Below are 15,361 nucleotides of genomic sequence, written 5' to 3'. Positions count from 1 at the left end.
ATACAATACAAATCTCATAAAGAACATAAGAATGGCCATACTGGTCAGACCAATCTATCTAGACCAGTATGCTGTCTTCCAACAGTGAATGGTGCCAGATGCTTCAGAGGGAGTGAACAGAAACAGAGTAATTTAACAAGTGATCCATCCCATCATCCAGTCCCAGCCGCAGGCAGAGGTTTAGAGACCCCCAGAGCAGTTGAGTTGCATCTCTGATCATCTTGGCTACTAGTCACTGATGGACCTATCTTTCAGGAATTTAACTAATTCTTTTTTGAACCCAGATATACTTTGGGCCTTCACAACAACCCCTGGCAACGAGTACCACATGTTGACTGTTCGTTGTGTGAAGAAGTATTTCCTTATGTTTTTTCACATCTGCTGGCCTATTAATTTCATTGGATGACCCGGTTCTTGTGTTATGTGAGAGATAAAGAATACTTCCTTATTTACTTTCGTCCACATAGTTCAGGATTTATTGATTTATTCTATCATATGTGTGTTGTCCCCCCCACGTCATCTCTTTTCCAAGCTGAACAGTTCCAGTCTTTTAAATCTCGTCCTCATATGGAAGCTGTTCCATACCCCTAATCATTTTTGTTGCCCTTCTCTGTTGCTTTTCCTATTTTTAATATACCTTTTTTTTATATGGGGCAATCAGAACTGCATGAAGTACTCAAGGCATGGGTGTATGGTATGGTATGGTATGGTATAATTATATAGTAGCATTATGATATTTTCTGTCTTACCAGTGTTAGGAGGAAATAACAAGAAGCATCACAGAATATTTAGCCGACATGTAATATGTTCAGAGCCAATATTAGAGGGTAGCCTTTCAGCCCCTGCTTTGGGGTTCACAATGGGCAGTCTGTTCTTTGGTATTGTAAAAGTTAGATTTGTTTCAGCCAGTGATTTAATTGATTTTGTACAACTATTTCCTTCCACCCCTACTGTTCCAAAGCTGTTAAAGTAGAAATGCAGTGAATAAGGGCGCCGGGGGCGGAAGGGGTCACATTAAGAAATATACCCTATTGCATTTTTACCACTTTTGCTCTGAAAAGGGCTGCCATCATTTTCTCAGCACTATTTGCTGTGGTCACCTGACTACATTATCCTGAATGCCATCTAAGTATTTTGAGAATCTGGAAACGATCCAGCTAGAAATCTAGCCAGCACATTAGCCTCTCTTTAGGATTTGAAGATGGATCTAACAAGATCTACCTTATGTGATTAACTTGATGGAGAAAGGCAGAGTAATTTTTTAAAATAACCTAAGTTCCTACCAAGAAGGAAGACTCTGATGATGCATAAAATATGATTTATCCATAAATTTTACTTGTATTTTTCAGCTCTTGTACTGTAGCACCCCACCCCAATACATCTGTCTGTATCCAGTATCAAAAAAGGAGGACATAGAATGCCAATATGGAATTTCTGAGAGTTTCTCTTCACAGCACCTTTCAACAGACAGATTTATTAGGTCATTTTTTTGCAGTCCACATCAACTGTCTCCTTTACTACTACAAAGAACAAAGTACACCAAAAATCTCAAGATAGAGACCTTCATAAGTCACATGAAGCAATTCATTTCTGTAATTAAGGAGGGTATTGCTAAGTCAGTGGCTTCAATATGACCTGCAATGGATTTGTTTTGAAAAAACACCACAACAAAACTAAGTTTGGACTATTTTTCAGATTCATAGATACTAAGGTCAGAAGGGACCATTCTGATCATCTAGTCCGACCTCCTGCACAACGCAGGCCACAGAATCTTACCCACCCACTCCTACGAAAAACCTCACCTATGTCTGAGCTATTGAAGTCCTCAAATCGTGGTTTAAAGACTTCAAGGAGCACAGAATCCTCCAGCAAGTGACCCATGCCCCATGCTACAGAGGAAGGCGAAAAACCTCCAGGCCCTCCTTCCAATCTGCCCTGGAGGAAAATTCCTTCCTGACCTCAAATATGGCGATCAACTAAACCCTGAGCATATGGGCAAGATTCACCAGCCAGATACTACAGAAAATTCTTTCTTGGGTAACTCAGATCCCATCCATCTAATATCCCATCTCAGGGGATTTGGCCTATTTACCCTGAATATTTAAAGATCAGTTAATTACCAAAATCACATTATCCCATCATACCATCTCCTCCATAAACTTATCGAGTAGAATCTTAAAGCCAGATAGATCTTTTGCCCCCACTGCTTCCCTTGGAAGGCTATTCCAAAACTTCACTCCTCTGATGGTTAAAAACCTTCGTCTAATTTCAAGTCTAAACTTCCTGGTGGCCAGTTTATACCCATTTGTTCTTGTGTCCACATTGGTGCTGAGTTTAAATAATTCCTTTCCCTCTCTTGTATTTATCCCTCTGATATATTTATAGAGAGCAATCATATCTCCCCTCAACCTTCTTTTAGTTAGGCTAAACAAGCCAAGCTCCTTAAGTCTCCTTTCATAAGACAAGTTTTCCATTCCTCGGATCATCCTAGTAGCCCTTCTCTGTACCTGCTCCAGTTTGAATTCATCCTTTTTAAACATGGGAGACCAGAACTGCACACACTACTCTAGATGAGGTCTCACCAGTGCCTTGTATAATGGTACTAAAACCTCCTTATCCCTACTGGAAATGCCTCTCCTGATGCATCCCAAAAACGCATTAGCTTTTTTCACAGCCATATCACATTGGCAGCTCATAGTCATCCTATGATCAACCAATACTCCAAGGTCCTCCTCCTCTTCCGTTACTTCGAATTGATGCGTCCCCAGCTTATAACTAAAATTCTTGTTATTAATCCCTAAATGCATAACCTTACACTTCTCACTATTAAATTTCATCCTATTACTATTACTCCAGTTTACAAGGTCATCCAGATCTTCCTGTAGAATATCCCAATCCTTCTCTGAATTGGCAATACCTTCCAGCTTTGTATCATCTGCAAACTTTATTAGCACACTTCCACTTTTTGTGCCAAGGTCAGTAATAAAAAGATTAAATAAGATTGGTCCCAAAACTGATCCCTGAGAAACTCCACTGGTAACCTCCCTCCAGCCTGACAGTTCGCCTTTCAGTAGGACCCGTTGTAGTCTCCCCTTTAACCAATTCCTTATCCATCTTTTGATGTTCATACTGATCCCATCTTTTTCAATTTAACTAATAATTCCCCATGTGGCACAGCATCAAACGCCTTATTGAAATCTAGGTAAATTAGATCCACTGCGTTTCCTTGTCTAAAAAAAATCTGTTTACTTTCTCAAAGAAGGAGATCAGGTTGGTTTGGCACGATCTACCTTTTGTAAAACCATGTTGTATTTTGTCTCATTTACCATTGACTTCAATGTCCTTAACTAATTTCTCCTTCAAAATTTTTTCCAGGACCATGCATACTACAGATGTCAAACTAACTGGCCTGTAGTTACCCAGATCACTTTTTTTTTCTTTCTTAAAAATAGGAACTATATTAGCAATTCTCCAATCATTCAGTACAACTCCTGAGTTTACAGATTCATTAAAAATTCTTGCTAATGGGCTTGCAATTTCAGGCGCCAATTCCTTTAATATTTTTGGATGAAGATTATCTGGGCCGCCCGATTTAATCCCATTAAGCTGTTCGAGTTTCGCTTCTACCTCAGATATGGTAATATCTACCTTCATATCCTCATTCCCAATGTATGCTATCATTATCTCTAAGATCCTCTTTAGCCTTATTAAAGACTGAGGCAAAGTATTTGTTTAGATATGGGGCCATGCCTAGATTATCCTTGACCTCCACTCCATCCTCAGTGTTTAGCAGCCCCACTTCTTCTTTCTTAGTTTTCTTCTTATTTATATGGCTATAGAACTTTTTACTATTGGTTTTAATTCCCTTTCCAAGGTCCAACTCTACTCGACTTTTAGCCTATCTCACTTTATCCCTACATGTGCTTACCTCAATAAGGTAGCTTTCCTTGCTGATCCCTCCCATCTTCCACTCCCTCTATGCTTTCTGCTTCTTCTTAATCACCTCTCTAAGATGCTTGCTCATCCAGCTTGGTCTACAACTCCTGCCTATGAATTTTTTTCCCTTTCTTGGGATACAGGCTTCCGATAGCTTCTGCAGCTTGATTTAAAGTAATCCCAGGCTTCCTCTACCTTTAGATCCATAAATTCTTCAGTCCAATCCACTTCCCTAACTAATTTCCTTAATTTTTGAAAGTCAGCCCTTTTGAAATCAAAAACCCTAGTGGCAGATTTATTTTTGTTAATCCATCCGTTCAGCTTGAACTGAATTAGCTCATGATCACTTAAACCAAGATTATCCCCTACAACCATTTCTTCTATGAGGTCCTCACTACTCACCAAAACCAAATCTAAAATGGCATCCCCTCTAATCGGATCAGCATCTCCTTGATGAAGGAATCCATCAACTATCGCATCTAGGAAAATCTGAGCCCTATTATTATTACTAGCACTGGTCCTCCAGTCTATATCTGGGAAGTTAAAGTCTCCCATGATGACGCAGTTTCCATTAGCATTTACTTTATTAAAAACAAGTAAAAGGGCTCTATCCATATCCAAATTAGATCCCGGCGGTCTATAGCACACCCCAAGCTCTACTGATGAACAGAAGTGGCATGAAATATTGAAAACTGAGCAATTTGGAAGGGAAAGGATTTTTAGCCAGGCTGCTCATAACTATTTTAACACCTATTTAACTTCAATAACAAGTTAACATGAGGGGGAAAAAAAAGTCTATTAAAGGGACACTGTCACATTGACATAAAAAAAAATCACGTGAAAATGCTGTACCTACTATGATTACAAGAAACTCCCGCAAAAACAAACAAATATTTTCTGTTTTCCTGCTTTATTTTATTCATTTGATAGTGCTTTGTATTTAGTCAATTAGATTCTCGCTTGTTCTCCCTTGCATAAAGGCCCCTTATAATTATCAGAGTAACAAAAAAATCCCTTAAATATAAGGAGTTATACGCACACACAAATCGGGACATAATGGTGCTCTGAGACATTGGAACCTTTTAAAAAATGTCAATATCCTTTTAATGACTCAACACCCCTTTCTTTTTCATTTAAAATGTTAGAGTACACAATGTATACTCATATGAATAACATGTATGTGCATACATAAAACATGTATACATAACAGCCTTTGTTGGGAGAGGGGGAAGAGGGAGAACTAAAGAGAAGATCAATCCTGGTACTTTAGAGGTGAAAAGGAAAGGAAAGGAAAGGAAAGGAAAGGAAAAAGAAAAGGTTATTCAGAAACCAAGACAAGTCCAATTTAAAAAAAAAAAGTCCTTTACAGGTCACTTTTCAGATAGAAATTAAGACGACTAAAGATCAAATTAATAACAAAAGGGCAAGGTAAAAAGAAAGAAGATATGAGCACACAGCAGAAAATCAGATGTTGAGAACAAAATTCATCAAGGAACCAAAGGACACAGAGAAGAAAATCCTGAACAGCGCATACACCAATGCTAGAGCCTGGATAACAAACCAAAGGTCTTGAAATTGCTCATGAGAATAAAATCAATCTAGTATGTATTACTGAAACCTGGTGGGATGAGTCACACAACTGGACTGTTGAAATCAATGGTTATAACCTATTTAGGAAAGAGTGAGTGGGTGAAAGGGAGGAGGAAGTAGCACTCTGTATCAAAAATGGCATTACTTGTTTCAGAGTCACTGATAAGTCAGAAGAAAATTATCTTGAATGCTTATGGATCAATGTCCTAAAACAGATAAAGCACAAGATGGTGAGACCCTAAGAGATCCTCAATGTCAATTGGCAGAGGGCCCACTGTACTGTAACTCCTTTTAGAACTGACATACTCACTACACCTAAACACACTAAGGTGATATTACCAATCTTTAAAGAATGTTGTGTGAAGTATCAAATGAAAGCAGGTAACACACTGTTCATAAATATCATTGAGTGATGTATATACAAATGGTGTGTAGAGAATTATGTATGTGTGCTGGAAATATGTTCCCAAAATGTGTCTTGGGGTCAGAGTTGATAACAAGTTTGTCCTAGACAAAGGAATGTTGATTTGCCTGTTTGTCTGTGTCACTAATGTAAATTTAGCATGATGCCAGAGACACTGGGCTTTTCATTTTCATTTAAGGTAAACACCAGTAATCAGGATGACTAGGAAACAGTATAGTGTCAACACACTGGAGGACATCCCACAGTCCAAACTGCAGAGGGACATTCTGACTCTTCAGACAAGGAACTGTGGGAAAAATAAGCAGCAGTAAAAGGACATCTTGTTATCCATCACTGAGGGAACAAAGAGGTCAGTGCTCTTTGCATTCCATTAATGGTGGATCCCTAACCATGTGGGACAGGTGATGCTCATAAGTGACTGTAGGTGAGAAAACTGCCTTAGACAATGACTAGAGAGACAAGGTGGTTGAGATAATATCTTATTGGATCCACTTCTGCTGGTGACAGAGACAAGCTTTCAAGCTTACACAGAGCTCTTCTTCAGGTCTGGGAAACCTAGTGTCACAACTGAATACAAGATGGAACAGATGGTTTAGCATAAATGGTTAACTAGACCTCTCACAGGATCTCCGAGCCCAGGGTCCAGCCTGAGCCCAAATTTCGTCATTGGAATTTTATAGCCCCCCCTCCCCCGAGTCCCAAAAGCCCGAGTCAGCTGATGCTTTAGGAGGACCAATTTCAAAAAGCTGAAAACAATTATGAACCAAATTAGATGGAGGGAAGACTTTAATCAGAAAAATGTGACTGATGATGGGGAATCATTTAAGAACACCTTACTAGATGCCTAAAAAGTGACAATCCCACAATTGAGGAAGGCGGCTGTGGTGGTTAAAAAACAAACCTAGTTTAGAGGGGAAGAGAAAGCTGTGAAAATTATAAACAAATGGAAGAAATGGGAAGTTGATAGTGATGAACATAAATCAGATGTTAAGAATTGTAGACAGTTGATAAGACAAGAAAAAAGGACACAAGGATAAATCTCTGGCTAGCAGAGTTAAGGACAATACGGAACAGTTTTTGAAATATATTAGGAACAAAAAGCATCTTGACAATGGCATTGGTTCATTATAGATGGAAATAGCAGAATTATCAATAATAATGCGGAAAAGGAAAAAGTGTTTGTGACATTGCACCCCATATTCTCAACAGTGATATTATGATATGATTATCGTATTTGCATATTTATGATGCATTTTGTACAAGATGGGTCATGTGAGGGGTCACTGGAAAAGTTAAGATTTGCTGAATATGATTATCCTATTTGTAAGCATGCATCATGTGTGTTTCTAAAGTTAGGAATATTGACTATGCATCTATATTTCAATCATACTTACTCTGGGTGGCACCCACAACTAGTCTTTCTGGTAGAACAACGAAGAAGCCTGGCAGTGCTGATGGAAGACCCTGGAAGAACTTAACCTTCTGTGAACTTTCCAGACAGCCTGTAAGTAATGGCTGCTATGACTCAGCAAGGTAGGCAAGGGCATATAACCAGGCCACATGACTCTGGATTCCATCTTGAGATGTCAGTGTTTTTCCACAAACTTAGTTTGGGACAAAAGGGTTCCCGCCACATGGTAAAGCTATACAAGGCAGGGAGTGACATCATCTGTTGTTCTTTACTCCCCGCACAAGAAGACTCCTGGAAACACCCGGGGAACAAAGACTGAACTGCGGAAAGTGCTGGACCCAGGCTAAAGGGATTTCTACTGTGTGTGTATGCAAACCTGGGATTCCCAAGCTGCAAAGCAAGTGCAGCTTGTGCCTTAAGAATCTGCAGCCTGCTTGTACCATCAGCCACGGTGAGAATTTGCTAATTCATATCCTATCTTTGTAATATCTTAGGCTTAGTTTGCTTTTTTGTTTATTTACTAAGTGATCTGCTTTGATCTGTTTGCTATCACTTATAATCCCTTAAAATCTTTTTTGTAATTAATAAACTTATTTTATGTTTTAATCTAAACCAGAAAATTTGGATTGAAGTGCTTGGGAATCTTAGCTCAGGAGGCTGTTGCATTTCCTCTCCACATTGACAGAGGGGCGAACTCTATGAGCTTACGCTGTACAGTTCCCTATGCAGCGCAAGACGGTATAATTTTGGATTTATACTCCAGTGGGGGGGGGGGGTGATTCTAGGTTGGGAAGCTGGTAATTATTTTGGCTGTAGCCTCTCTGTTGTTGGTTCATGCAGTGGCTGGTCAAAATGCCTGCATGTAATTGCAGCTGGCTGTGTCCCTACCCGTGTGAATGCTGGAGAAAGTATAGGACTGGGAGTGGGTCTGCAGCTTGTCACAGCAGCACAATGTGAGAGGGAAGCCAGGCTGGTGGGTCAGAGGGCTCAGTGGTACCCCAGTTCCAGGTGACACTCTGGGGGGTGAACCTTTCACAGTATTCAATATATGTTTCTATCCTATATTTGTGAAACAAAACAGATGATGCAATCTCATCATATGGTGATAAGATTCTTTCCATTCCACTAATATCTCAGAAAGATGTTAAGAAGAAGCTACTAAGATTGGACATTTTTAAATCAGCAGGTCTAAGGGTTTTAAAAGACTTGGCCAAAGAGCTTGCTGGGCTGTTAATGTTGATTTTCAACCAGTCCTGGAGCACTGAGGAAGTTCCAGAAGACTGAAAGAAAACTAATGTTGTGACGATTTTTAAAAAGGATAAACAGGATGACCTGGATAATTACAGGCCTGACATTGATCCTGGAAAAGATAATGAAGCAGCTAAGACAAGACTTGATTAATAAAGAATTAAAGTAGGGTAATATAGTTAATGCAAATCAACATGGCTTTATGGAAAATAGATGCTTTCAAACTAACTTGATTTTTTATGAGATTACAAGTTTGATTGATAAATACCATTCACATATTATACTTAGACTTCTGTAAGGCATTTGACTTGGTACCACACAATATTTTGATTAAAAAAAACTAGAATATAAAATTAATATGGCACACATTGAATGGCTTAAAAACTGGCTAACAGAAAGGGCTTAAAATTAATTATAAACAAGGAACTGTGTTTGATCAGCTGTTTCCAGTGCGGTCACACAGGGTTTTGGTTCCTGGTCATACGCTATTTAACATTTTTATCAATGAACCAGAAAAAAACAAAATAATCCTTAAAGTTTGTAGGTGATCCAAAAAGTGGGTGAGTAGTAAATAATTAAGAGGACAGGTCACTGGTCAGCAATTGAGCAAGCAAACACTGTGTGTTTTAATATAGCTAAATGTAAATGTGAACATCTAGGAACAATGAATGTAGGCCATACTTACAGGATGGGGGACTCTATTCTGGGAAAAAGTGACTCTGAAAAAGATTTGGGGGTCATGCTGGATAATCAGATGAACATGAGCTCCCAATCTGATGTTATGGAGAAAAAAAAAGCTACTGCAATCCTGGGATACATCAACATGGGAATCTTAAGTAGGAGTAGAAAAGTTATTTTACCTCTGTATTTGGCACTTGTGCAACCACTGCTGAAATAATGTATCCAGTTCTGGTGCCCACAATTCAAGAAGGATGTTGATAAATTGCAGAGGGTTCCAAAGAAGAGCCATGAGAATGATGAACGGATTAGAAAACATGCTTTATAGTGATAGACTCAAAGACCTCAATCTATTTAGCTTAACAAAGAGAAGGTTACCTGGTGTTTTGATTACAGTCTATAAGTACCTACCTGGGAAACAAATATTTAATAACAGTTTCTTCAATCTAGCAGAGAAAGATATAGCATGATTCAATGGCTGAAAGTTGAAGCTAGACAAATTCAGACTAGTAAGGCAGAAATTTATGACAGTGAAGGTAATTAACCATTGGAACAATTTAACAAGGGTTGTGGTAGATTCTCCATCACTGACAATTTTAAATCAAGATTGGATGTTTTTCTAAAAGATCTGCTCTAGGAATTATTTTGGGGAAGTTCTATGGCCTATGTTATACAGAAAGTCAGACTGGATGATCACAATTGTCCCTTCTGGTCTTGGAGTCTATGAAACATGAACAGGGAAAATAGACAAGGGGAAACTAACAATGGCTTCATAAGGGTGTAGGTTTGACTAGGATCTATATCTGCCTATAGGTCTGAAATCCAAAGTCCACTGAAGTCAACGGAAATGGGCTTTGGATCATGCCCTATATGCCCTTCTTTTTATAACCAGACTTGATTCCCCACCTGGAAAAGTTCCCAAGTTATAAAGAGACAGCTTGGCAATACCAGTCATAGGAAGCTAGGGAAGCCAATCACTGAAAAAGGAGTAGTAGAGAGATAATTACAAAAACAGCACTTAGTTGTGCATATTTGTTCGGCTTTTCTTTTAAGCTCTAAGAACTCAAAATTGGTTGCTCTTTAGACCTTCAAACCTGGCATGTGGCTAGCTGTCAATATGGAAGTTGTTTAGATAAGTTTGAAGTTTTCATAAATATTAAACATAGGAGATGTAACAAAAAGTTATAAAAATGATGCACAGTGTAACGGATATTATGAAAAAAGTAATATCTTTAAAACTATCACATCAGCTTTATAAATGTTATCTGTATATTTGTGAGCCAGGGATTGTACGCTGGCTCCACGGGGGAGAGTTACAAAGCTTCCTCCAGGCACTAAAATCAATGGAGGTTAATTACTGCTGACTGTGGGACAAGTAAAACATTTCAAAGAAGTACCGTTGGTACATACTGGATTCAAGAAGCAAGGGAGACAAAGGAAGAGCTTGAGGTATAAAGAGCCAGCCTAGACTGGCTGAGCACCCCTCATTTTGATCCAACAACTGACACAAGATAGTAACCAGGAGGGCAAACCCTGCTATAAGAGTTTGGAACCGAACAGAGTCCCCATGTGGAAAATGGGGGACACCTGGTAAGCCTTAGTGTGCATGTAGATCTTTTTTTTGTTTTGTTTTATTATATTTTTGCGGTAATGCTTTCCATAGAAACATAGAAATGTAGAGCTGGAAGGGACCTCAAGAGGTCATCTAGTCCAGCCACTGTGCAGAGGCAGAACCAAAGAAAAATAAATGTGCTGTGCTTTGTAAAATCTGGTTAGTCACCGGTACAACATGGTCATGGCCCTTGAGAGCACGCAAAACTGCAGATGCTGAGCTAAGGTCACACCTGCTGAGATAAAGTGATGTGCAGGGGGACTGAAAGCCAAAACTCCTTGTCTGGAAGGAGAGGGATGTGAGTCACACCCAATAGAGAGGAGATGGCTAGAGGCCTGAGACCTAAAGGAGCATCCCTCAAGCAGATCAAGGAGGGGTCAGACTGTGCAGTTATCCCCAAAACTGTGGCACACAATATGTACATTTTATCAATTAAAACGGTACACAAGTCAGCCTCAACAACCCTCTCTACATTCAGCCAAATGACATGAAAACCCCACTCTACCAGCCTCCTCCTTACACAACTGAAATATGATGGCTGCGTGGAGAATGTTAGGAAATGTGTTCAGTTAATATTATTTTATATATGGTGGTATAATGGAAGTAAAACCTGTGACTGGACCCGAGACAGTGATGTAACATCTTAAGACTCTGTAAAGACCCTTTCAGTTGCTAGGAGCCACCATGCAATGTTTGTTTGAATTCCAGCCACTGGGTGAGGATGGCTGAAAGGGAAAGTTGAGGCGGGCCGGTAGGAGATAGGTTGTTCCGGGAACTGTCTGAAGGTTCCAGGAAGGGATTCTAAATTATTTCATCCCTGGGTTTACTTGAAATTAAAGAAGTAAGATTTTGTTAATCAAGTCTGGGGTGCAGCTGTGGAGACTGGGTTTTCCTGCAGTGGCCTTTGATGAACATCTGCCATATTTATCAGCGAGCTCCGCACTTATAAGGACAGTGTCCTTTGAATAAAAGGCCCAACTGAGGGATGACAAGAGGTAAAATTTCCAAGTGCAAACCCTGGTGGTGGCGCTGTTACCTGAAAGCAAGATTAGACTGATTTACCCCCATAGTGAAGACAAGCCCTAAGACAACTGAGAATTTAATTGCACAAGAGTCAAAAAAATAAAGAGTCATGGTTCTCACAGCACTATTAACTCAGCCTCACTGCATGTATTCTTCTCTTTCTATCCCTACAACTAAAATTCCCATCCAGGCGTGCACCACATCCCATCTTGATTACCGTAATCTCCTCAATCCTGATCTCCCCAAAATACACATCTCCCTCCAATCAATACAAAATACAGCCATTAAGATTATATTCTTTATTCGTTATTCTGATCATGTCATTCATCTTGGAACCCCTTCCCTAACTCCTCCTCCTCTACTCCATTGAGTTCAAGCTTCTTGTCTCTGTCTTCAAGGTCCTGGATAACTCTAGTCCTCTCTCTCTCACCCTTCTTAAACATCCTGGTTTCTTTTTGCATCTCCTTCACCCTCTAACAGCAAGATAGCTATATTATTTGTCCATTTTCTCCCCATTCATCGCCATGCTTCCATGTTACTCCTTAAGTAATGAATGACCTCCCTGAGCTAGTCCAAAAGTCCATTATCACCTCTGCGTTAAAATCCCTCTGGAGCACACACTTCTGCTGAGCCTATGCGATATGGCCTTCAGTGGCTAGGCAGCCTAATTGCTAGATCGTTGGTCAGAGGAGTGGTAGGGGGACCTGGACCCTCCCTCTTCACAGAGTCCCAGGCCAGGGCCCTGTGTAATTCTACCACTAAACAGTGGAGATGGATGTCCCTCCCAGTGTGGGGGGGGGGGGAGGTGGTCAAGACCAGTTCCTTTGGGCTACTTCCTACTCTTTAGTTTGGGGCGTGGCCCTGCTAGTACAACTGCCCCACAGTTGGGGCTTATCTGCAGGCTCCCCTTGGCAGGAGAAGGCATACTTGCCTCCAGTGACTGTGCTGGTTGGCAGGTCACTGATCGGTCCCTTCATGCAGGCTAACAGAGGTCCTGCCTCCTCACCTGTCAGCCCTCAACTGAGCCCGTCTCCCTTCTTTTCTCCTCCCTCCAGGCCTGGCATTGTCTGCAGGTTTCCTTTAACCCCTGCTGTACCAGTTCTCTGCTCCCTCACAGACTACAAGAAATTGAAGATATGTCTAACTTTTTAAAACTTCTTGTCAGAATCAATCTCCCATTTCATTTGTATACTGTGCCCCTTTCTTCTGCCCTTTGTCTACTTCTCTTAGACGGGAAGCTCTTTGAGGAAGGGAATTTTGCTTCCATTTATGTTTACACAGGGCAGAACACATCAAGCGAGCTACCAGAAACAAATAATTCCTGGGTAAAATCCATGTTAAACTGGAGTTACGGTGGACAATACAGATCAGTAATTGAAGGGGAGAAAACATTACAAGATGGTTGCAATTACCCCCAAAACCACACAAAACCATAAAATGAAGAGTTAAGATTAAATTTAAAACTAACTCAAATATGTTAAGATATGCACATTTTAAAGGGCAATCCAAGTTCCTGTGCCAGGAGACAGAGGGTATGAGAGCTGAAGAGGTCATGGATGGTAGTGATATTTTAAAGACCATGCAAGCACTTTTCCAGAGGAAAATGGGAGAGTGGTAACTGGAGTGAGGTTAGAGGAGGAGTATCCAGAAAAACAGAGGAGGTGACAGAGAAGGCTCAGGGAAGTGAAAACATTGGGGATGGATAGAGGGCCATGGCTGGAGCAAATGTCACCAGAAGCAAAGAGGCAGCAGACATGGGAGAACAGGTCTTAATGCTGTGCAATTCACGAACTATTTAATGATGTACAATTATTCCCCACTTCTCAGAAGCCAAGAAGACTGGGCTTCTCTGTAGGGCACTACCCCCTGGATTCCAAAGGATAACTTCTCCTCATCTTTCATATTGGCTTCTGGTAGTACTGCTTGGCAAACATTTCAAGGCCTCCATGCAAGCTATTAAGTTTCATTATACTGTCTATTTACACAATGTCTATAACAATGAGCTAATTTAAAAGAATTAAGAACCCTGTGTTATTTGTTCTTATTACATTTAAATGGCAGCACTTCCACAGGTTAGATCAGGGGTCTCAAACAAACTCTCCCGCCAAGCTCCCCGCCCCCTCCCCCGGAGTTATTTCCTGCGGCCACCAAGCTCCCCTCAGCTGCCACCCCCCCCCCACTCCCCTCCAGCGCGCCACACCCCTGCTCCTCTGCTTACCTCCAGGTAGCAGCTTTTGCTTAGCGCTTTCAAGGGGGAAGAGGGGAGGAGGCGGAGAAGAGGCAGGGCAGGGGCGGGGATTTGGGGAAGGGGTTGGAATAGGGGCAGGGAAGGAGTGGGAAGAGGCAGGGCCTCATGGAAGGGGTGGAGTGGGGGCGGGGCCGGGGGGCAGCTTTTGCATCTCTACATGAAAAGGTGTCAGTGATGCAGCCCTCAGGCCAATGTACTAGTCCTCATGTAGCCCTCGTGGTGATTTGAGTTTGAGATCCCTGGGTTAGATCAATACCTGCATTTAAAGTAGAATTTACTAAGCTTGTACTATCAGGATTAACTCTTTACTTGCCAGTGATTAGACACAAATCTCTGATGGGAAGTTATAAAAGTTTATTTGCTCTAAAGCTTCTCCTTTGAAATGGGACAGTTATCCCTCAGTCACATGGATCTTTCCATTAACTAATGAGAATTGCATGAGGACTGTAATGATCAGCATAATATTATAAGCATTTCCTTAAATTATTCCACCAATATTCATAGCTTAAGCACAATATCTCAAAGCTGGACTATTATTTGCTTCAGGGGAAACTTCACTTCTTATAAGATCTTTCCAATATTACTCAACTGCCATTTGGTTTCCTTCCGTTTCTTGGCTCCAACCAGAATCCTGGCAGCAACAATAGTGGGGCATCCAAAACTTGATAGTACACCATCTTGATATTAGTAAATAATAGTCTACAATAGCCTACAAGAGAATTCTTCCACTAAGTTGTTTTCATGCCATCAAAACCTATAGAGCAGACCAGTTCAATGTATGTGCTCTTCAATATCCTAGGGGAAAAGGTGAAACCCATGTTCAATCCACAGCCTGAAATGCAAGGTCTAAAGGCAACAAGATCTGACTATGGAAATTTAATTATGCCATCTGGTACTGACAAATTTTGTGAAGGGGCACTTATGCCCATAATGAAATAGTCTTATAGTTTTACTGTACACTGACTGTACATTGGAATCAGGGCCTGTAACAGGGCGGTCTGACCTATCAGTCTGAGCCTGGTTGTGGCCAGGATGGAGTTGGGGTCTCAACTGGAAGTCACACAGAGTCAGAGTTCAAAACTATGTCAAGGGTCAAGCGAGAGTCTGAAGCCACACCCAGGGTCAGAACCAGGGTCAGAGTTGGAACACACTCCAGGAGTAAGCAACAGCTGGAGTCAGAAATCACACACA

General features: G+C 40.8%; 1 protein-coding gene across 7 annotated transcripts in view; it reads right to left on the bottom strand.

Annotated features, from left to right (window-relative positions):
- TTBK2 (tau tubulin kinase 2) overlaps positions 1-15,361 on the bottom strand; it is a 217,042-nt gene that overhangs the window by 147,546 nt on the left and 54,135 nt on the right. The window lies entirely within an intron of this gene.

Source organism: Dermochelys coriacea, chromosome 6 (genome assembly GCF_009764565.3).
Source record: "Dermochelys coriacea isolate rDerCor1 chromosome 6, rDerCor1.pri.v4, whole genome shotgun sequence".
Lineage (NCBI taxonomy): Eukaryota > Metazoa > Chordata > Testudines > Dermochelyidae > Dermochelys > Dermochelys coriacea.
Note: the sequence above shows the minus strand (reverse complement) of the source record. Positions and strands in the feature narration are given on the sequence as shown.